General features: G+C 43.9%; 1 protein-coding gene across 7 annotated transcripts in view; it reads left to right on the plus strand.

Annotated features, from left to right (window-relative positions):
- STOX2 (storkhead box 2) overlaps window positions 1-24,354 on the plus strand; it is a 209,688-nt gene that overhangs the window by 56,899 nt on the left and 128,435 nt on the right. Inside the window, exon 1 of one of the 7 annotated variants that reach the window (XM_067022377.1) lies at window positions 2,515-2,549. The exons of the other annotated variants lie outside the window; for them this stretch is intronic. The gene's annotated coding sequence lies outside the window, so the exon portion shown is untranslated. Of the gene's footprint in view, window positions 1-2,514; window positions 2,550-24,354 lie in introns of those variants that run through there. 7 annotated transcript variants of the gene reach the window in all.

Below are 24,354 nucleotides of genomic sequence, written 5' to 3' on the forward strand. Positions count from 1 at the left end.
CAGGCTCTCCCGGGTGACCTGCCGCCTCCTGAAAAACAGCGCGTCTAAGAGGAAATGATCTTTTCCTCCGAGTTATGTGCCCCCCATACTGTTCTGTTTCTGGCGACGGACCCAGCTTGTGCCCCACCTCCTTAGGCTGGACAGCTGGGCGTCACACAGATTTCTGATTTGCCCTTCAGTTCCTCACCCAGTCACTCACCTGCTTGTGTCAGCAACTCCTCCATAATCGCCCTCAATTCTGCTCCCTACTTCCTGTTCCCATTGGCGCTGCCAGCGGCCCGACCCTCACCACTGCCTTCCTGCCCTCTTCAATGTTTAGAAATGGGCTATTTACTGATTCAGAGGAGGTTTACCGAAATTCCCCCAGTGGTTCATGTTCCTGGTGGAAACATTTTAGAAAATACAGATAAACACAGAGAACAAAGGAAAGAAAGAAGGAAGAGGAAAGTCACGTTTCACCACTCAGATAACATTCCTATTAAAGCTCTGATATTTAACCTCCTAAACTTTTTTCTCCACGGTATCCACATATGAAAATATTCTCATATGTAAAAATGTGAAAAATATCTTACAAACTGTGATTCTATTCTCTGTAGTGTTTTGGAGTCTCCTTTTTTTTTTGGTATTTAGTCTATATATGTTCGTTCTCTGACGTCTGTAAATATAACTATTTGTAATAATTTTTCATGGCTGAAATAATTTGTACTTTAATCTGTACACCATTTCAATCATTGGTACACCACTGCTAGGTCATCTTCTTAAAACACTTTTCATTCTTGCTGTTCTTCGCTGCAGAAAACCGTCAGTGGCTTCCTACTGCCTGCGCGCGCACACGCACACACACACACACACACACACACACACACACACACACACACACACCCCTTCCTCTTTACATAGGGCAGTTTTTCTGACTTTCTTCATCTTTGGTATTCCTTCCCTCATCAGGAATAAGACTAAACCACATTTTGGTGGTTAGCATACAAGAACCCCTTATATGGTACATCTTGCAGGACGGAGGGACCTCCAGAATGATGGAGGGACAGGCATTGGCGTGTCCCCAGCACCTCGCTCAGCACCTTGCTTCTCCCCCCGTCCATTCTCTCTTTTCCTTCACTGCTGTCCAGTGTCCTGGGGCTCCTCATGTGACCAAGACCCTCCGAGCCCCAGCTCCTGCACAATGAGAGTGGGGGACAGCTGTGTCAACACACAGATGCAATAGGGCGGGACCTTAGTGCCATGGAGGCAGAGGGCTCTGATGGGGTGACTTCGGAGCTAGTCTTGAAGTGCGCCAGGAACTTACCAAGTTAAGCTGGTGATCAAAGAGGATGGGGGAGAGAAGTCCGCACAGTGGGGCGCCATGGGCGGTCCTTGGAAGGAAGGCGGGGAGCCAGAGTGCGGGTGTGGGTGTGGCCGTGGTGAAAAAGAGATGGCAGGTCCAGGTGGGGGAGGGCCTCTGCAGGGAGCCCTCAATCCATCCAGACAGTTTTCATCAGGCCAATAAAACGGTGAAGCACAGAGAAGCAGCCTGGCCCTTGCTCCCCGGGAAGTCATGATAGAAACCAAGATCAAGTTCTGTGTTTTTATGATTTTGATATAAGTCAAATCTGGAAACCCAGATGTTCCTGAGCAATCCAGCTTATTTTATTGAACTGACTGGGTTTGTTTTTTTCTAGGCTAACAAGAGACTAGGAAGCCTTTATGATGTCTTAAGACTTCATTTTCTTCATCTCAGTATTTCTTTTATTAAGATTAGTTCCTGTCAGTTTTATTCACTCATATAAAGGCAGTTTAGGGGTGCGTGCGTGTGTGTGTGTGTGTGTGTGTGTGTGTGTGTGTGTGTGTTTACACATTTGTCAACACATTAAAGCTCGGCAAAACTATACCTATACCTCTCTGGGGAAGAAGCGAAAACGCTTTTTGCTGTTCAAAGGTAATACATAATTCTACAATTAGAGATCTGTGTTTTTAAAATCACATCCCTTTTTGCTGATGTCTGTACCCATTTTGTATTTAGTTCACTGTGAATTTTTAACTCAAAGAGAATAACTCACTCCAGCTTTTGAATAAGGAGACAAGGAATTATTCAAGCTTCACAAATAGAATCACAGTGTTTTAAATTGTGAGGGATTTTCCATTTAGTCCAGCCTCTTCATTTTACAGAAAAGGAAATTGAGGCCGTCACAGGTGAAGCAATTTGCCCAATGTGAAGCAGCTAATCAGCAGCTCAGCCAAAATCAGAATCCAGGATTTCTGGCTTCCAAGTCCTATGACCTTTCCATTGCCCAATGCCTCCATCCTACTTAAGAAAAAAAAAAAAAAAAAGAAATGGAGAATTGAGCTGACACATTGCTTTAATTCTCCTGCCTCTTTACAGAGTGTGAAAAATCCTGATGTACTTTAAAAGAAACATTTAAAAATGTATCTGGACTTGTAAAGAAGATCAGGAATATTTGTGATATGCTAATTAGAACGTATCTCATTATGCAGGAAACAGGAAACTTGGCAGAGGGGGATGCTTTTCAGAGTAACTTAAGAAAACTTCAAAGGTAGGACAAAAGAGTGTTCTTTTTATTTATTTGATAATGTGTGGCTGCCACCAAATTTCTGATAGGGTCTGACACCTTTATAATAAGCCCCATAGAAACTGGGGGGATCTGTCAGACACATGGAAGGAAAAGTAAACAATTTCATTTCCCTCCGAGTTTCCTCAGATGTAAGTGAGGGCCTTTCCCACAGGGCTCTCCTGCCAGGTTTCTTCCTGTAGAAACTTGTCTGTGCTACCATTAGTCATTTGCCGAGGGATTATATTTTGGCAGCCACGCTAATCACTCCAAGGTGACCCACTAGTTGGAGAAACAGATCCTTCTCCGTTATTACGGAACACGAATCCAGTGATGCGAGTCGTTATTTGGGGAAAAAGACGATCCAAGTGTATTTTCTCCCCAGGCCGCTAATTTCCCCAGATCTCTCCGAACTAGAAGCACTGTTTCTTCCAAAGAAGTTCAAAGTGCCATGAGGAGAGACACCAGAACTTGGTCAGATTTCAAGTTCAGGAGTAGACCTGAGCTCCCGGATGAGAGAAGAAGCTGCCCCCCAAGCCTGGGTAGTCCAGAGAACCCCCCGATGGGAGTGGGCCATCCTGTCACCTTGGCGGGGCCTCACCCTGCTGCTCTGGGGCAAACAGTGCCCCTCCTGCCCACTGTCTGCCGTTGCACCCGACTAGACCATTTCGGGCGTGCTTGAGGCAAAGGTGAAGCAGTTGCCCTGGCTGTGAAGTTCACAGGTTCCCGAGAAGGTGAGGGGGAAGGAGAGTCCTCAGCTACTTTTGGCCTGTGACAGCCTCTAGGTAGAAAAGGTCCTGGGGAAAGATAAGGACACCTCAAGATACCAGTCCTGGTTTTAGAAGTGTCTTCCTAGCGGGGTTTAGTAGAACACATGTGAATTTTACAATCAGAACAAACTGGTTCGGGACCCCAGTTTTGCTCGCTGCCTGTGTGACCCTGAACGAGCTACTCGTTCTCTCTCTGCACCTCAGTTTCTTCATCTGTGAAGTGGGTCGTGGTGATCACTTGAGGGTTTTCTTTTGAGGCTTTGATGCAATGACATAGATGAAGTGCCTAGCAGATTGTAGGGCTCCTTGTGGGCCCTCAAAAATAGGGACAGTTGATCAGTATTCCTGTGTTCATGGTGATATAAACACCAATACGTCAGAAAACAGTTTAAATCAAGACCCCAAAGAGAGCCAAGATATAACCCGGCAGCTCGAGGAATTATCACAAAGTGGAGACATACTCAGGGACCGACCAGCCAGGCGAAAACGAGAATGTTAGCGGTGCCCCAGAGGCCTCCTCGACCCTCCGCATCCGCCTGACTCCCCCCTTCCCTTCTCGCCAAGTAGCCGCTTCCCGAAGCTTCTAACACGCCACAGATATTTAGGGAGAGCCTCCTAGATTCCGGCCACTAAACCACGGTGGACAAGGTAGACAGGGTTCTTGCCCTCAGGGAGCTTACATTCTAGAGGCAGGAGCCAGACAGCAAACAAGGTCCATGAATAAATTAATCTGATGTTTTCTGATACTGCAAAGTGTTGTGAAGAAAATAAGACAGGTTAAGGGGCTGGAGAATGGCCACCAGAGGAGCCTTCTGAAAGGGGGGGGGTCAGGGAAGGCCCTTCCTGAAAAGTGACGTCTGGGAAGAGCTGGGGAGGGGCAGCCCCCCGGAGGGAGAAACCTGGGGTCTGGAGGATGTCTGAAGAGCAGGAAAAAGGCCAGTGTGGAATGAGAAATCGGTCCTTGAGGCAGGGTCCACATCGTGAGGGCCTGATAGACTACGGGAGGAAACTGGGTTTTGTTCTAACTGCAGTGGGTCTTAAGGTCCACTGTCGTCAGTGCTGTGAAATGAAGCGTGGATTGCTTCCACGCTGTCCCCCCGCCAACACCGTCTTGCTGAACGCTGGGTAACGCGTCCTCCTTTAGTAAAGCGCGTTCACGTGTAGGGTCTCCTTTGGTCCTCATGACCGCCGTGTAGGGTCCGCCGAAAGGTCTGATCATGTCCTGTGATCGAAACTGTGAGGCCTGAAGCCTTGTTGCAGAGCTCCTTACCACACAAGGAGCACAGCCACCCTCCTGTTTGCACTGGTAATGTCACAATGGCTCAGCATCTTCCTGCCTAAGAATCCCGTTAACTCCTGCAGGGGCCACGTGCTCTGGTGTCTCCCCAAAGGTCATCTCCGGAGCAACCATCACAGACAGTGCTCATGGAAGAAGGGGTCCCTGTCGAGTAAATGTGGACATGGGGCACAGTGCCCCCTCCCCCTGGGGAGTCCCCATGTAAAATGTTGTAAAGGCTCTGAGAAGTTCTGCAGTCATGAAATACTTTAGCCCAGCCATTTCCCACCCCTGGCCACAGAACCACTTTTCATACGCAGCATCCATTGACATCTGGGTCAGTTCTCGGAATGCCTTTTGGAAAATACCAGCCCGAAGAGTTGCTATTTAGTGTTTACTAAATGGTCTCTTGAAAGAGTTCAATTATTTCGTGAGCCTAAAACTCCTCTCTATGTGAAAGGATTAGAAACCACATTCGTAAAGCACTTCCATATGCTTAGCATAAAGAAGCTGGACACACGGAGATCCAAAGTGTTGAAAATCATGAATCCACTCCTGTTTTGAACACTCCTGCTGATTACTTTGTCCTTTGAACTCACAGCATTTCCACGACTACGGTGCTGTGATGCACTTGTACTTCTGGATGTCAAAGCCGGAACCAGTCTTACCTGGTTTAAGAGATAAATGTTCTGAACCGCGCATGGCTTTGATTTGGAATTGTTATCTACGAGGATGTATATGTACATAGAAAAGAGTCCATTTATAGATCCCTTGCAATCTTCTGTACCTGTTGCCATACAGATTCCTCTTCTTTTAATTTTTTTCTTGCTCTTACCTAGGGATTTACACAACTATATCTGAAGTTGCAGGAAACGTTTTTGATAGATGTTCGCAGAAACCTTCCTGAATTCTGGCAGAGTTTGTGGGAAAGTGCCTGATTCGCTTCTAGCTTCACCTTTATAATTCCTCACAGATTTCCATGTTTCCTAACACTTGTGTTTCTCCCCGTTTCCTAGCTCGAGCTCCATCTGTGTTGTCTTCTTCATTTTCTTAACTTTGTGGTCCACGCTTTTTAAAAATATTACTTTATTTTAATACTCTGCCTGGAGTTCAGCACTTCTTAAATTAGGTTCTCAAAACAAAAAAAATTGAAATATGAAGAAACACAGAGGTAAATGGGGCTTTTTACTGCAGGACTTCTCAGTGCCTTTAATATTCTAATACACATTTTTAATCTCCAGAAGGGAGATAGAACAGTATTTTCCTAACTTATTTAACTACTGAACCTCTACCGCAACCCCTTTAATAGCATCTTGTAAGAATGTTATTCTGCAAATCGCTTTTTGCATCAAATCCAAACCTCTCGACCTATGTTTTCCTTAATCATTTCTCCAGCATTATGTCCCATTACCCCTTTGATTGTCTGTCCCAGTTAAACCAGTTGTTTTATAATCCTCCTGAAAAACGTTGCATTTCCCTGGGTTTAATCTCTTCTCACGATATTCTCTGTGTCTTCCCCGTGGATCCAGTGAGCTTTCCTAGCAAATCTGGAATGCTTTATTTTCTTTCTTCTGAACCTATATCAAAGATCGCAGTTCTTCAAATCCCAGCTCCTCTGGGAAGACTTTACTGACCAAACAATCCACTAAGAATCTCTCTTGGAGCTATTATGATCCGTACCTCACCTTTAGCCAGTACAGGCTTACCTCGGAGATATTGTGAGTTCGGTTCCAAATATTGCAATAAAGCCAGTCACAGGACTTTTTTGGTTTCCCAGTGCATGTGAAAGTAATGTTTACACTATACTGTAGTCTATTAAGTGCAATAACATTGTGTCTAAAAAACAATGTCCATACCTTCATTGAAAAATACTTCATTGTTAAAAAATGCCAACCATCATCTGAGCCTTCAGCGAGTCATAATCATTCTGCAATAGTAGCATCAAAGATCACCATCACAAATCTTAATAATGAAAGAGTTTGAAATATTGCGAGATTTACCGAAATGTGACACAGGGACGAGGTGAGCAAACCCTGTTGGAGAAATGGCACTGATAGACTTGCTCGGCACGGGGTTACCACAAACCTTCAATCTGTAAAACACGCAGTATCTGTGAAGGGCAAGAAAACGAGGCCTGCCTGTGTTGTGAACGTTTACTGACTCGTGGTTTGTCACATATACGCTGTCTCTGCTCCTTGGGGCGAAAACCTGTGTGTGTGTGTGTGTGTGTGTGTGTGTGTGTGTGTGTAAAATCTCTCGCTGAGCTTTGCACACAGTGGAAACTCCGTATCCAAAAGGATAGTTTGTATTTTGTTTAGAAGATTGGTTATCCATCTTTCTTCCTGGATACTAGGAGTAGGATGGGGCAGGATTGTTGGGTTACCTACCTCTTGGTCAATGAGGTGGGCGGAGGCTTTAGAAAAGGAATGAACAATAGCTGTAGAAATCACAAACATATTAAGCACAAAGAAGGGTGAATACAAACACTGCTATTTTCCCTAAATGAGCTTACAGTCTGTTGGGGAGATATACACAATTTAGTAAAAAGGCCATGCTAGTTGTACCCCAAATCATGATAGGAATATAGAATTGAGGATGGTTAATGTAGGGCGGCGTGGGGGGCTCTAGGAAGGCAGATACAAGGCACGTAAGGGATGCAAAGAACAAGAGTCACCGAAGAAGAAATAGTGATTTAGGCTGAGAAGAAAGACGAAGTACGAATTCGGAAGGCAGAGAGGAGAGAAAGGAAATTCCAAGCAGAGGGAAAAAATCGTGTAACTGACGCCTAGAAACAAGAAACCTTGGCGTGTAGGCTGCATGGGGAGACACTGTGGAGACCAAGGTGGGGTTTGCGGGAGGCCTGTTGTGAAGGCTTTGAACCACATGGGCACGGAACGGCCATTGGAACAAAGCTTAAACTGGGGAGTGGGGCTTCCCTGGTGGCGCAGGGGTTGAGAGTCCGCCTGCCGAGGCAGGGGACGCGGGTTCGTGCCCCGGTCCGGGAAGATCCCACGTGCCGCGGAGCGGCTGGGCCCGTGAGCCGTGGCCGCTGAACCTGTGCGTCCAGAGCCTGTGCTCCACAACGGGAGAGGCCGCAACAATGAGAGGCCCGCGTACCGCAAAACAAAACAAACAAACAAAAAACTGGCGAGTGATGTGATCACTTTGGGAAAAATGGAGGTGGAAGCTGACTGCAGATGAGAAAAATGAGATTGCCACGGGTCCAGTTTTCTTTGTTATTCCCAGCAGACCTGGGTGCTGTATCAGGAGTCGCTAAAACTTGCAGCCTAGTTGTGGGGAGAGAAAGATGTGCGTGCAAGGGACCATCTCAGCTCCTCGTGGGTGGTGCAGGTGCCCTCAGCTCCCCACCCCCACACTTTCCAGGGGCCACACCTCTGCTGACTCTCTGATAACAAGAGCTCAGCCCCTTCAAGAAGATGAGCTGGCCCTGAACTTGAACACCTGATTGCTGATTCCCCTCGTGGTCTCTCTCCAGTGTCTCTCACTGGCAGCCTCCAAGATATCCTATTACACCGAGTGAGGAAAGAATGTTCTCCATGGTGAACCTGCTCTGATACTCTTAAGATCCTGTTCCCCCTGGTGTTCTGAGTGGGATGGTTCCGACTTCAGAGCTTCCAGGCATGGTTTAAGAGCCATCTGTTTTAACCAGGCATGTTGTATGATTTACGGAGAGAAAGATGATGTCGGGGGAGGGAGCTGGTATATATGATACCCTCCTAATTAGACCCAAGTTACTGTCCAAGTGCAGGGGCCCAGGCAACGATGTGTTTGTATTTTAAAAACATATTTATTTATTTATTTTGGCTGCACCGGGTCTTAGTTGCGGCATGCATGTGGGACCTAGTTCCCAGACCAGGGATCGAACCCGGGCCCCCTGCATTGGGAGCGCAGAGTCTTACCCACTGGACCACCATTGTTGCTTTTCGTTTAACTGCTCTTTCGCTTAAAGTTTCAAAGCCCCTTGCTAGTGTTTCTAAAACGGCAACAATTTGTACTTTGGGAACTCTCAGGCTTTTGCTTTTTTTTACATAAAAACGACTAGGTTGTCCTTACTGTATTTATTTTATGCCTGTACCACCTCTCTTCAAGATAAAAATAGCTAACAGTTTCATAACACTTACTAATGCTCTATATGCCAGACATATATCAATACAAACTCATCTAATTGTCCTAGCAAAGCCCTGAAGTAGACCCTGGTGTTCTTATCCCCAGAGCGTAGATGAGGGAATTGAAAGAGAGAGGGGTCACGGTGATAGGAATGGGACAGCTGAGATTTGAACACAGGCACCCAAGATCTGCAGTCTGTGCACGTAGATGCTCCATCATATTACCTTTCCTCAGATAATTTTCACATTACTGCAGTGTAGAAAGATGCTGCTAGTGCCATCTTTTTCTAAAAGAAATATATATATGTATTGTAACTAATATTCCAGACAGGAATGATGCATTTCCCACTAAGCTTATCTCTTTCCTTCCCAAAAATCCTTGTGGAAAATACAAATGACATCAAGGGTTGCCAGGTGGACTTGGTTTGTAGGATGCGGTACAGTAAGTGGAGTGACTTGGAAACTGGGAGAAGTGAGTTTCAGTTTTGGCGTCGACTCAGATGAGCTCTGGGGCGTTGTACATGTGACTTGACTTTTTTTGGACACTGTTTCTTATGAGGACAAGGATTTCAGCTGTAAATTTCCAGGAAGCCATCACACAGGACAGTAAGAGAAAGGGTTTTGGCTGCAGGATCAAACTCTTGAGAGAGATTCAGGACCAGGGCTGGTTCCTCTCAGCGTCATCCGACCTCACAGAACTTTGCTGGACGTTGTGGCGTCACGAAGAGCAGGGACAGGCCCATCTCCCAAAGAAACGTTACCTTTAGATTAGATTCACCTTCGCATTATTTTTTTCTGGTGTGCTATTTGTCATTTTCATAGAGTGATGGGTTTTTTCCAGATTATAAGCTACTACCGTTTGGAACTTGGTCACTGTTTCCTGTTAGCACAAGCATAAGCATCGCTAACAGAGGAGCAAAGGGTAAAGGAGCTTACATTCCCCTCCCCCGTTGTTAGTTTTGTCTGTGAATCAGATTTAACCTGAGCCCAACATCTTGACAACACTTAGGTGTGACTACTGGCCTTTGTGCTCAATGGTGATAATGTTAGAGCAGCTGCGAGTTTTGAATCAGATAGTTATTCTCATTCTGAATTTAATATCTGATTTGTAAGATTTCTCTTTGGTTTCTCATGGTGTCTTTTTTTTAATAGATCTTTATTGGAGTATAATTGCTTCACAATGCTGTGTTAGTTTCTGTTGTACGACAAAGTGAATCAGCCATATGCATACCTATGTCCCCATATCCCCTCCCTCCCTATCCCACCCCTCTAGGTGGTCGCAAAGCACCGAGCTGATCTCCCTGTGCCACGCGGCTGCTTCCCACTAGCTCACTATTTTACATTCAGTAGTGTATATATGTCGATGCTACTCTTACTTCGCCCCAGCCTCCCCCTTCCTGCCCGTGTCCTCAAGTCCATTCTCTATGTCTATGTCTTTATTCCTGCCCTGGCACTAGGTTCATCAGTACCTTTTTTTTTTTTTAGATTCCATATATATGTGTTAGCATACGGTATTTGTTTTTCTCTTTTTGTATTGTTGAATGAAACATTTTCCTGTTCAAAAGGGGGTTGAGGGTCTAACAGATTATTTGCACCAAGAAAGACATTATTTCATTGTATGGCATTTTGCACCTTCTTTGGGATCCCCTTCTTATTGTGCTTTCTCAGTTTTACATTTAACTTTTCTTTAATATTATTGTACTTGAGAAATCTAGGAATAGAGCAAAATTTAGGCCTATGTAAACATTTAACCACCTGGGCTTTCTGGTTGTCAGTAGTAGAAATCTTTGAAGTTTGTTTTCTTATAACTCGTATAGTTGGACTGCTGATTTGGTTGTAAATTAGACTTTATTGCAGTCTTGATCGACTGAGACTCTGCACTCACTTTAAAGGGTATAAAATATTAGCTCTTGGATAGTTAGGGGCAGGTAATATAAGTCTACATAAACTATATGAAATGAGCAGTGTATTTTATTGTGTAAATCGTGATGTCTCGAGTTGAAGCGATTCGCCCTCACGTTTGCTATCTGTGGTACAAACTAGAGGAGAGAACGAAAAGCTATCTTTTGCTTCTAGTTCTTTTTTTTCCATGAGCGGGGGCTATTTGATGTGTCAAGGAATCAGTGGCTAAACTTTCTGTCACTGTGTTTCAGTTCTACAGCTGCCTGTAAACAACTTTATCAATTTTAGAGTAAATCAAGGTAGGAACGTGTTCACTCCGTACGTATTACAAGGGTCGGTCCCTCAAGTGTTTAGAAAACAGTTTTTCTCTAAACCTGCCGTTTTAATTTCCAGATAGCACTTTTTTAGGAAATTCCACCAAAATTCGGATTGATTTTGAAACTCCCAGATTGCCTTTAAAACTTACCGAGACTGTTTACCGAGGGTTTAAAGAGTGATTTCAAAAATATGACATAGAGGGCTTCCCTGGTGGCGCAGTGGTTGAGAGTCCACCTGCCGATGCAGGGGACGTGGGTTCGTGCCCCGGTCCGGGAGGATCCCACGTGCCGCGGAGCGGCTGGGCCTGTGAGCCGTGGCCGCTGAGCCTGTGCGTCCGGAGCCTGTGCTCCGCAACGGGAGAGGCCACAGCAGTGAGAGGCCCGCGTACCGCAAAAAAAAAAAAAAAAAAAAAAAAAGAGATTTTCATCAGCTAATATACAATGCATTTGGAGAAAAACCTTGAAATAGTCTCAAGAATAACATGCAAATTCCATAGAATTATCCTTCTTTAATTGTAAAATTAAACCAGAACACACATTAGAATTATTTCAAGACCTTATGGAATGTAGCAAAACCTCAAAAGAGCGGAAATAAGGTGCCTGGCTTAACTGAATTTTCTGGTTTATTAAGAGTAAACCCGTTTGTGAAGAGTAAACCCATTTATTAAAAGTAAGCCATTTCCCCCCCTTCCCTGCTCTTGTCCATGAAAATGTCTTTAATACAATACAGTGAATACCCTTTAACCTTTGGGGGTTTATTTGGGGTTTGAGGGATTTCCCCAGGTTCATGTGACGTTGGTATAATTCCTCATGGTAACACATGAAATTCAGATGATTTTCTATAACTTTAAACAACTAAATAAACACTGATTATGTATTTATTTTCTATGTGAAGGTTCTGGTTAGTGCAATTAGTTTACCAGTACAGTGTGATGCGGGCTGTTTTCAATATCGATGATAAATACAAGAAAGCCAGCTCTTCTGCTGCCTTACAACAGTTTTGCCACCAAAAAGAAAGAAAATCAACAATAAAGAGGACAGAATCCACTACTTAAAAATACTGTCAAAGTTAGTAAAAGTGGCTAGAAACTATCATTGAAAGCTATTCCTAATCCATGTCTGTTATCCGTGGCGCATATAGATTGATGGGTAGAAACAGATGTTCCTAAGGTAGGTATTTCTAAGCTCTTTTTTACTGTAGCCATAGGAATCCCATGAAAGGTTAAAAACTATAATGTATCACCTTTTCAACTTGCTAAGTTATATTTTCATCGCTGGAGGTAATTTGTATTACTGTATCTATATACCACCTGATTCCACAGTTTGAAAATAGGAAATGTTTTCATTCCTTAGATTAAATCAGTGGAGGTGAAATTCGGCATGAATAAGTCTGAATACTTAGAACAGTAATTTATCATGCTGTTAATTTGCTAACTCAGAATCAATCTTGATTAATTTTGACTTTACTAATTTTAAATTTTGTGATTAGTTGGATAAAAGTTAGACTAGGGTTATTTTTTCAGATTTGTGAACAGGCTTATTAGATTATATAATTGTATAAATAGAAACAATCAGTGACTATTTAAAGCTACTTAAGAGACCATTCTTTGGAAGTTTTCCTGCACTTGAAAAACATTGATAAGCTATTTAAAAATCATTCCTCTCCATCTAAAGGAATCTCGGAGACGGTTTGCTTTCCTTGCTTCTTTTTTTGTGATGTGTTAATTCCAGGCGTTATTATGTCAGGACCAAGGAATGGGTTTCTAATCAACACAGGACAACTTTAAACAGACAGTCCATAATGTGACATGGGAATCTTTACCAACATTTGTTTATGAGTTGATTTGGGGCAGCTCAGAACTCATATTTCCAAAGGAAAAAATCATTTAAAATAGTGAATACATTTTTAGACGAAACTACCCACACCTATTTCATTCTTCATGCAGCTGTGATATTATAGTACTAGTATCTTCAAACCATAATGCTATTATATAACTTACAAGAACTCGAGTGCTAGAGCCATGGTATGATTAAAATGCCTATGGTGGGCTGGCTCACCAAAGTAGTACATTAATACTCTCATAATATTAGTAATTTCTTCACCTATATGAGGGGTAATGTTGGCTTTTTGTACTCTGGACTGTGACATGCATCACCATTTACAACCTTGTTTCTTGGGACAGTGCATTCTACAGCAGATTGTGGTTTATAAATTTGAAGTCAAGGAACACCTGTGTACATATCTGATTTATAAGAATGAGAGTAAACTGTTTAATAATAAGAATCTTTAGAGATTTAAGACTCATTCTTTGGGGCTTCCCTGGTGGCGCAGTGTTTGGGAGTCCGCCTGACGATGCGGGGGACACGGGTTCGTGCCCCGGTCCGGGAAGATCCCACATGCCGCGGAGCGGCTGGGCCCGTGAGCCATGGCCGCTGAGCCTGCGCGTCCGGAGCCTGTGCTCCGCAACGGGAGAGGCCACAACAGTGAGAGGCCCGCGTACCGCAAAAAAAAAAAAAAAAAAAAAAAAAAAAGACTCATTCTTTGAATAGTCATGTATCACACGATTATGATCCTCATGGCATTTCCATCGTGCTAAGATCTTCAACATCATAATTATGAATTTCAGTTGTTGCACTGAGCAGGGAGGGTTTCAGTTATTACCACATGAAGAGTGGAATTGCTGTTTAACAGGACCTTGTATGTTGATAGAACTTTATTCTTAAAAATATAAAAGTGTACTTTCTAAGAGGATTCTTTTTAAAAACATTTTAATAGCACCATACTTGTTTCTTTTCTCCTCTTTTTTTTTTTTAAACTGAGGTATAGTTGATTTACAGTGTTATATAAGAGTATCCTTTATTTCACAGTTTTTATTAATTCCAGCTACTCTTCCCCTGGCAAGCCCACATTCATGGAGTTTGTTGAATGTAAAACTGTTCTTGCTTGAAAGCTTGCATGATTATATCCTGAAAGTTAAACTTCAGACCTAGAAACAAGGCAGATACTGGTTTTGTGTGGCGTGTTTAATGCTTGCCTAAAGTTATTTATGAGCTTTGTATTTCTTTGATTCCTTATCTGTTTTATCTAATGTGAGGCCGCAGTGATTATCATTCTGGTGAGTGGGCACCATTCCTGCCTGGGTTTAAGGGGAGATGCCACCCTTACACGGGAACCATGGCCTCTAGTCCTCGAGGTCTGATCTGGTGCTCCAGGGGTACCCATGGTTTGTTGGGTTTTGTTTTTATTTTCTTTTTCAACTCTCTTTTTCCCTTTAAGGACTATGAAATCCCTTCAGGGCATAAGAATTCTTTGCCCTCTTCTTGGCTTCCCTTCACAGGGCATGTCTTTTTTTTCAGTACTTCTGATAGGCGTTTCCTGCTCTTTTTTCAAATTGCTAAACTGGAAAAAGTTTTTGAACCTTGAAAACTGTGTATCCTGATCTACTTTCAGGACCCATGCCAGGGAGTAAAATTACACTAATTGCTTTTAATCTCCTAGTCACTTCAGTTTTGGTGTGAGAACATTGTGGTATGTGTGAACAGGTTTTTGTGCCAGAAAAATAATCGAATACCCTTGCTCGTAAAAATAGTGCCATTAGGAGCCATCAGCAGCACATAATGGTGGCAATTAATGACAATCAGGGGCCAACTTACTGCCTGCCGTAGCTGACATTTTTTTAAAGGAGTGAAACATATGAAGTTTATTTTATTATTATTATTTTCTTACTTTGTGTAAGTATTTTTACATCTGCTTGTGATTATTCTGCCTTGTAACTACCACCTCAGGCCCAGTTCTTTTTAGGGGGAAAAAAAATGAATTCCTTATGTAATAAGTTATCATTTGGAAAATTTCTCTGACAGACCGTGAGCTCTTCTTATGAAACATTCAATACAAAAAAAGAAAAAAGAAAAAAAGTGCAGCTGTAATTCACTACAGGAATAGGGGTTTATAATAGAAAGATAGTGGATCTTATGTATCCAAGTTAGTTACTTTAGTGAGGATAAAAATGTGTACCTCGTATCTGAATGCAATAATGTAATACGAAGGGTTGCAGCTTAAAAAACCCTATCATATGGATAAACTAGAACTTATACCAAGACAGCAAGGCATCAAGGGGAGCCATTTGGATCTTGCTCAAGATCACTTATTTACTGGAAATATCTTCAGTTTAGGCTCATACTGAAGCATACACCCTAAAGGCAGAGTAATCGTCAGATTCCAGAATATGTATAAACATTATATGTACTTTAAAAAAAAAACACAAGTGCATTTAAAAAATTTAAATATAAGGAAGAAATACAAAAGCTATGTGTCAGAGACCTGAAAGGCATATTTAACAGTAATAACAAAAGGGGCCTCTTGCAGATTCTGAAGTGGTGGTTTTTAAAATTAGAAACTGGGTATGCTGTAACCTAAGAAGCATATGATATAGCTGTTGCTAGGGTACGGGGCCTGCTTTTGCCAAAAGCTGAGTAAACAAACAAGATAAACCCACGTAAATTGATGGCTCTGGTCCTGACAACTCAATGATCATCTTCTTATTTTTTTTTTTTAATTCTGTGTTTCCTCCCCCTCCAACATCTATGTATCTGACACTTTGGAATTCAGACCTGCTCTCGTGAGATTAGTCAGTCATCTTTGTGGTTCTGCTGTTTGCTTTTTCAGTGAAAGTTTGAAGAATGCTGAAAATCCTGGAATCAACCCTAAGACCTAAAAATTTCAGAACAGCTCGTTCCGAGACTAGTGCGTAAGCTGTGAATGTTACTGCTCAGATTTTTAAAGTGTTACTTATTTTTCAGACGCTGTCTCTTTATTTTGAATATGAAGGGAATCTTAAGTCTTCTCCCTACATGTCACATCCTGTTGGCGCATTTAGATCTGTCTGTAAGTGTTTTTGTATTGCGCCCATATAAAAATGGGGAGGTCTGGTTTGTTTCTTGGAGTGTTCTTGATTTTAGGAGGGTGTTGAAGACTGCCTTGTCAACTTTGAAAGGGCTGTGCTAGTAGCACACGACATGTAACCTTGCTTCTGAAACACAGTGATTTGGGATTGTTTTCGTAGATACTGCGGGTATAACAATGCCACCCTTTACTGTCTGGCAGGTACGTTGAAAGGCTAAGCGGGGCAATGTATGCGCACAGGCTTTGAGCTCTTTGGAAGAGAGCTATTTCAACCAGGCATATCATTCCATTCATCCCCATTGTTATTGAACTTCTTCTAAAAATTGCGCAGGAAGCTCCAGGGTAATGCCGTGTTGCGGTTGTATCAGCACGAAGCTTCCAAGGCTGCCCTCCTTGGAATGGCTTGTAGCTTGTGTAAGTACGTGGTGAGTGGACCATCATTCCATCTTCCTTCGAGAAGGGTTGCTCTGACTCAGATGCGGTTCTACCAGCATCCTAGCAGACGGCAAGAAACAGATTGCAGAGACTTGGAGAGAAAAAAAAAATAATGGCCTGGGTGCATGCCACCCACGTTTGTAGCTGCAACTTCAGTTGGGATAGATATTGTCTTATTGATGACATTGTGGGAAAGTCTTCATCCCCTGGGAAAAGTGGGCCTTTTGGAAGTCATTTTTCTTCAGGGGTGCCTGCTTTTCTCTGCAACCTCTGCCCTCCCTGCAGTCAGAACTGAAGAAGAAAGTCTTTTGTATGAGAGCCATGTGGCCAGAGCTTGGATTTACAGAATTCTCCTGAAGCAGCTGGAGTCTCAGATTGACTCATGGAAAGCTCAGAGTCTCAGGAGGACTGAGATTATTAATAAGCTTGTATCACTTTTTTGAGTGTTTTAAAATGTACTTATCACTTAAAGTCATTGTACAGAACTCTTTTTACCAGTATTTTCTCTCGATTTATAGAACTGTGTACCAATATACAAAGAGACTCTACAAATATCATATAGTTTTCCACTAGAATTAAATTTGCATGTGTGGGAAACCCTTGGCTTCTGTGCGCTCAGGAATAGAGCCACATACGTGTCAAAAGCTCCCATTCCTCGGGCGCCAAGTGGTTCTCTGCTGCCTCGTTCACTGGTCAACATTCTTCCCCAGGTGGCCTTCAGCAAAGCCTGTCGTTAGGGGCCGGAGGCGATGGGGATCGTGGAAAAACTAAACTCCAATTCTTTTCGTTATTACTCTCTTTAAGACGGAGGTTCTTCCCTCCTTTCTCTTTCTCCCCTCCTCTTCCTGCAGGCTTTGATCTTAGACAGGTGATGGCGGATGCCACGGTCAGGGCCTTAGAAGATGGGGCAGAGGAAGAAGGACTGGGTTCCGTTTTCTCCTCCTTGTTGGTAGCACTTCCCGAGGCCCAGTCGCTTTTCTAGGGAGTCTGTGCGTGTGCCCCAGACCAGGTCTTCTTTTGAGGAGAAGAGCCGGGGACTGGATACCACGGGGCTGTGTGACCTGGGGTGTCCTCCCTCACATGCCCTGGCAGCCTGGCTTCCAGCCTCCGCATCCGTTGGCTCTTCCCTTGCCTTTCACGCAGTGATAGTTTGTGCCTCTTTGCAAAGCCCTCTGAGAAACTTGAGTGACAGTATGTGTCTTGTCAAAAGAGGGATGAAGAGGAGGGTCAACTTTAAAGCTGACTCTTGAGAGGATGTCGTTTTGCTTATTTTAATCTTGCACCAGTATCTTGGATGCTGTTGCTGCATAGACCCCAAGTTAGCTAGCATGTGCACAGGAACATTTTGCTGATGCTCGAACCCCCGTGTGCTCCTCCAGAGGACCAGATCTCCTGTTGACCCAAGTTCTGTTTCTTGGGGACACCTGAACCCTGTCCCTGACACACAGGCTTTTTTGACAGAGACCATGTCTATCATCTGAACTTGAAGGGGAGACTCCAAGCAGTCTGGCCCGTTACCCCCAACTTGGCCAGGCTCCCCAACGGGCCGGCCTTCCATGGGCTGGGTGGCGGGTCCAGGAGCCCGGGCTTCGTTTCCTCTGGGGGCAGTGCCAGCCCTGGCTCAGCTACTTACCTGTTTGGCTCGGATCAGTGAGGGGTGACCAATAAGCTTCTTGGTATTCCTTGTCTATAACCAGAAAAGGAGCTGCACCAGAGAGGAGGATTTTTACAAATGAGAGTAGTCAGTCAAGTTAGGCGGGGCCAGGAGGAGAGGCTGCCGACTGAAATGATTTGAGAGGTGCTAAAGGGCCCCAACTGTGCAGAGGCTGCCCCTCGGGCCGCCTGCCCGGGGGAGGACCTGGGCCGCCTGCCCTTCTCTCCGACGCCCGGCTGCGGCCTGAGCCGTGTTGCTTAGCTGCTGTGTCCTCCCTCCCCTGTCGGCAGACCGAGCAGGGCCGATCGGGGTGGTCAGGTAGGTGATGCAAACGGGTCAAGTGGGCCGAGGGCACACTCTTGTCCGTTGTGGCTTGACACACGTGGCCCTCTGGGTACCACTGTGACTTGGGAATTGAGAACTAGATCTCAGTGTGAGAAAAGTTTCCAGCAGTGCATGCACCGTGTTACACAGCCACTGATATTTTTGCCCTTCGTGTGGAGGAAGGACCCTGGAGCTGTGGAGTCCTTGAGAGCGTGTGGTCCGTACATAGGGTCACGACTCAGCTCCGTTCAGGAGTAAAGGGCCTGGGCTATGCTAGTGTCAACAGATGGCCAGATGTTTCTCCAGCAAAGATGGGTTAATTGGGGATCAGCAGAGAATTGCAATTCAGGGTCTGCAGCCATCGGGAGCCACGGGCAAATCCCCGCACAGCAAGGGAAGGAGAAAACTTTTATAGAGGGGAAGAGGAAGTTTGAAGGGCCACGGGAAACAAAGAGTCCCTGGCTTTTCATTGGCTGAGTCCTGGCCAGGAAAGAAGGGGAGTCTTCCTTTTTGCTGTTGGGCTCATCGCAGGGTGTGAGAGCCTCTGCTTCTGGTCTCCCAACTCTATTTAATTGAGGTTTCTGTTTATTCATTTTCTGCAGTATCTTCAGTTTTTTTTTTTTTTTGGATGCTGTAAATATGTGAAAATTCCCCCCAATTTGTTCCTTTTTTAAAAAAATTAGATTTTATTTATTTATTTATGTATTTATTTATTTTGTGGTACGCGGGCCTCTCACTGTTGCGGCCTCTCCCGTTGCGGAGCGCAGGCTCCGGACGCGCAGATTCAGCGGCCATGGCTCACGGGCCCAGCCGCTCCGCGGCACGTGGGATCTTCCCGGACCGGGGCACGAACCCGCGTCCCCTGCATCGGCAGGCGGACTCGGCAACCACTGCGCCACCAGGGAAGCCCGATTTGTTTATTTTTATTTATTTATTTTTGGCTGCGTTGGGTCTCTTTCTGCTTGCCGGCTTTCTCTAGTTGGGGGAAGCGGGGGCTACTCTTCGTTGTGGTGAGTGGGCTTCTTGTTGCGTTGGTTTCTCTTGTTGCAGAGCACGGGCTCTAGAGTGCAGGCTCAATTAGTTGTGGTGCACGGACTTAGTTGCTCCGCAGCATGTGGGATCTTCCTGGACCAGGGCTCCAACACGTGTCTCCTGCATTGGCAGGCGGATTCTTAACCGCTGCGCCACCAGGGAAGTCCCTCCCCCAATTTCTAAAAACACTATACGGATTAAGAATGAAAAAAAAATGTGTGAGTTGACTTTGACCAATTTATCATCTTTGGGATGAAAACCAATCCCTAAGTTCTCTTTTAGCTCAGAATTTTATGGGTCTTGGATTCCTGTTCTCCCTGAACTAGGGCTCTGCTCTTCCAAGTGTGGTCTGCGGTCCAACACATCAGCCTCTTCTGGGAGCTCCAGAGAAGTGGAGAATCTCAGACCCCATCCGAGACCTATGGGCTCTGCATTTTAATACAATCCCAAAGATTACAGTGTGAGAAGCACTGGACTAGAATATCATTTCAGGAAAAGTTTTGCTAAATTATTTTGGAGTGGGGGGAAAACATGAACAGTGTGTGAGAACGAATCCAGTCTTTAGATTAATTCACTGATGGAAAGAATGAATGGGTCCAAATATATGAAGATTAGTGTGGGTGAAAGAAGGAAACAGACCTGTAACTTTGGTTGGAATGTTGTTTTGCATCCTATGGGCACAATGCAGGGGTGGGGGGGGAGATTCATGGAAGCTTTGAGCTTCTGGTTGAGGACAAAGGGTTTTGTTGTTGTTGTTTTTTTAAACTCTGTTAAGAATTCTAAACCACCTACCTGATGCCACACTGTGCTTAACTCTTTCACATAATTTATCCCATTAAATCCTGACAACAGTATTTTGCGGTAAGAATGATCACTGGAATATTTTAGGCTAGGAAACTGAGCTCCAGGCAGCTTAGGAAGTCATCCAAGGCCACCTGCTAGCCGCAGAAAGCTGTGATTTGCACCCAGGAGAGCTGGATCCCCACCCAGAGAGCTGTCCAGCTCAAGCTCCTTTGCTATAACTTTGCCGAGGCCGGGCCTTGCTGGACATTAAACAATTTTTGATTGCTTTTGGGAAAGATTTTCTCTTAGGTCTTCAATGGAGGGTTTGCCCCATAAAAAGTGAGAGCAGTTCCAAAGTAAGAAATATTTGTCACTCCTTAAGGACCGACTATTCTGTTTTAACAATTGTTTCCTGCTCTTAATCCTGGAAGTTGGTTCCTGATTTTGATTTTGAATTCCAATCGCAGACAATAGCAAATCGGGAACATGCATGCAGTTTTGGTGTTGAAAGAAAAGTGAATGAGTGTGAATTTAAAAAGCATGTTCATTGTGTACCTTTTATGAAAAATCTTCCTCTATAACGACTTCTTCAATTCACTATTTAACATTTCAAAGGATTTTGAAGGACTCTGCCTTCTCAAAAGTTGCCAAGGATTTCAGCTATTGTCACCATTAGACTTCAAAGCAGGGACTGCAGGCGATTTTAATGCTACTGCTTTTAATCCTAACCTTTGTATTGAGATTAGGAACACAAAGCATAGCCTGTAAGGGGTAAACCTAATTTTTTTTTTTTTTTTGGTTTTGCTTTGTTTTTCTTTTACCCAAAGAATTACAATGAAAGCCCCACTCTCTGGAATTGTTCTTTACTCATTGCTAGTTTTTTTTTTTTTTGAAGTTGTAAGCTGTGATGAAATCAGCACAATGGTATCTGTCATGTAAAAAATAGCTGGAGTAATGAAAGGACTTGGCACTTAATAACAGTCAGCTTCAAGTGCTCACAGCCTGTTTCCACAAAAGATAAAGAGCCACAGATCTCTCTCAAATTAACTTGTATGTGTCATTAGTCTAGTGTTTGAAGGGTGTATGTGTGTATGGGGAAGTTGGTATAAATTAGCTGCAGTGACCTTGGACCGCCTTATCCCAGCCTCCACTGACCCATTGCCCATCGGACCCTGCCCCCCTATTATAGCTGCTGGCCCCACTTCCTCTCATCATCCTGTCCTTCCCCACCTCCCTGGACCCTGCATGCACCATTCACACACCTTCCTCCTCTTAGCCAATACATCAAATGCAGGTATATGTACAGTGTTCCCAGAGAACAAAAATTCCCAGAAGCGCACTATGGAGGCAGCCACAGAACTCCCTCAGTGGGTGGTTTCACCAGCAACTGCACATCTTACATGGGTTGAGAATGCGACAGGCCCGTGGGATACGGTTAGTAATTTTCTTTTCCGATGGTGGCTCTGTCAGTAAGGCTTGTGTAGCCGTAAGTTAAAGTAAGGTACATCTCAACGACGTCATTTATCATTACCAATGTTGGGTCCCTAGCATTTGTGTTGCACGCTTCCCCATTTTGCAAAGGACAGCTGTGTATATTAGCTTCTTGGAGAAATCTGGAGCAGAGTTTTATTTTTTTATTTTATTTTATTTTGTTGAAGTATAGATGATTTACAGTGTTGTGTTAGTTTCACGTGTACAGCAAAGTGATTCAGTTACACAGATATACATATATTTTTTTCTTTTTCAGATTCTTTTCTATTATAGGTTATTACAAGATACTGAATACAGTTCCCTGTGCTATACAGTTGGTCCTTGTTGTTTATCTCTTTTATGTATAGTAGTGTTATCGGTTAATCCCAAACTCCTAAAGGAGCACAGTTTTAGGAGTTAGAAGTGGCATAGTTGGTTTGCTGCTGCTGAGTTGAGGGAGAGGTGAGCGGGAACTGTTTTAGGTGTGTGGCTGGCTTCACAGGAGGCTTAGGGAGTGAGATAATAAATAGATGATAAACAAAAGAGAGGGGTCAGTTATACTTGGGAAGAATGGAAATGAGGAATATGAAAAGGTGAGAGCGTGTAATGGTGCAAAGAGCACTGAATCAGAGTCAGAGACCTGGGGCTTCCTCCACTTTGGGCTGCCAACTTGCTGCATGGCCTTGGTAAACTCGGCCTGTGCCTCATTTTCTTGACCGTACAGTGCAGGTGTAGATGGCTTTAAAAGTCTTCTTGGGCTTCCCTGGTGGCGCAGCGGTTGAGAGTCCGCCTGCCGATGCGGGGGACACGGGTTCGTGCCCCGGTCCGGGAAGATCCCACGTGCCGCGGAGCGGCTGGGCCCGTGAGCCGTGGCCTCTGCGCCTGCGCGCCCTGAGCCTGTGCTCCGCAGCGGGAGAGGCCACGGCAGTGAGAGGCCCGCGTACCACAAAAATAAATAAATAAATAAATAAAAGTCTTCTTTGCCAGCTATCAGACCATTGATTCCAATCTAACATATCCAGGCATAAACCAGTCAACCAGCCAACCAACCAAACAAGCCAAAAGACATGATGTGGAGGATAAAGCATTGCACTCATTTTGCAGAGGAATTGAAAGATACTGTTGGAATTTTCAAAAGACAACGTCATGGCCAGATCAGAGACAAAGGTAATTTTTGTCATCTACATGAACTATACCAGGCAAAGTGTGTTTGGATGCCAAGAAGATGGAAAAGATAAGACTGAAATGTTTAGGTTGGGATCAACGTGGGATTTGTGCTGGTAAAGATGAGAGATGGAGAGAGATAGACCCAGAAGAGGTAGTGAAAGAGACAGCAGAAAGATTAGACATTATTTTATTATTTTCCTCTCATTTTAAAATTTGAACAACCAAAGTGTGAAATTTTAGCGTCTTACCTCTGACACATCAGGAACATTGTAGGGTAGTAGATTTGACTGTTTGGTAATTTATTTCTGAGTAGGATTTAGTGATTTTTTTCCCATCTGTGTACACTCTCAGGAGGAAATTTTTCCAAGGAATACATATTACTGTTGGATGTTTAAAATTTAGACCACTGTATAGATAGCAGTTAGTTTTGTCTCATTGGTTGGGTTTTCTTGTTTCAGGTACCAAGTGAAAGAATGAGGGTGAAAATTTCTTTAAATATGACAAACAGTAGGGTGGTGCCAACCTCTTAAAGATCCTTTTCACCTTCAATGAGATTGAAGTAAAACTGTCTTATCTGAGCTCCAAGGGCTGCTGAAGTTACTTACAAGCTCAGAGATTGTCCAGGAAAGAAGTACAACCTCAGGCACCAGGAGGGAGAGGAAATCTTAAGCCAAATCATGGAGAACAAGAAAAGGGTTTGTTCAGTGAATTGAAAGGACATCACTGTGGCACATTTTAGGCTCTTAAATATTTGTTAAATGAGGGCTTCCCTGGTGGCGCAGTGGTTGAGAGTCCGCCTGCCGATGCAGGGGACGCGGGTTCGTTCCCCGGTCCGGGAAGATCCCACGTGCCGCGGAGCAACTGGGCCCGTGAGCCATGGCCGCCGAGCCTGCGCTTCCGGAGCCTGTGCTCCGCGGCGGGAGGGGCCGCAACAGTGAGAGGCCTGCGTACTGCAAAAAAAAAAAAAAAAAATTTGTTAAATGACTAAATCAAAGTGTTTTTTGAAAACCAGAATTCAACATGGGTTACTACCCAGGTGTATAGAAAAACCTAATAAAAATATTGCAATCTCTATCTAGGATGCTGTTTAGTCAGAAATGCACAGAGTAATTTTTCTATGTTTAATTGTGTTATTCTCATCCTCACTCAAGCCTCTTTCATACCACGATTTAAATTTTCCATCTGATTTTATTCTCTCTCTGGCATGTGAGCCATCACCCGTGTAGCTTCGTAATACCGGCAGATAATGACCAAAATTATTATAGATAGATATATCTTTAGGCATCTCTGTCTCTGTTTGGGAGGTGGAAACTAATTTGAACCAACAACTTTAAAACAACTGCTTTCGACTGGTTTGAACTTGAACTGACCTAGAACTACATTAATTACAGGTGATGAGGGCCCCAGCTAAAGTACCATTCTGTAATATGCTTTATGAGAAGTATGAATAAGTGACAGATATTAGGGCTTCAGATCTAATGTACATAAATACCCAACTGAACAGTGGTTCAGTGCTTCTGAAAAATTACAGTGGAATTGTTTGTTCTAAAGCAGATTCCAGTCTATTCTCTCTTTATGAGGACTTCCTAATGGAATTTGGGAAACTGAATCCCTGAGATGAAATGCCATT

The sequence above is a fragment of the Kogia breviceps genome, chromosome 20 (assembly GCF_026419965.1).
Source record: "Kogia breviceps isolate mKogBre1 chromosome 20, mKogBre1 haplotype 1, whole genome shotgun sequence".
Classification (NCBI taxonomy): Eukaryota; Metazoa; Chordata; class Mammalia; order Artiodactyla; family Physeteridae; genus Kogia; species Kogia breviceps.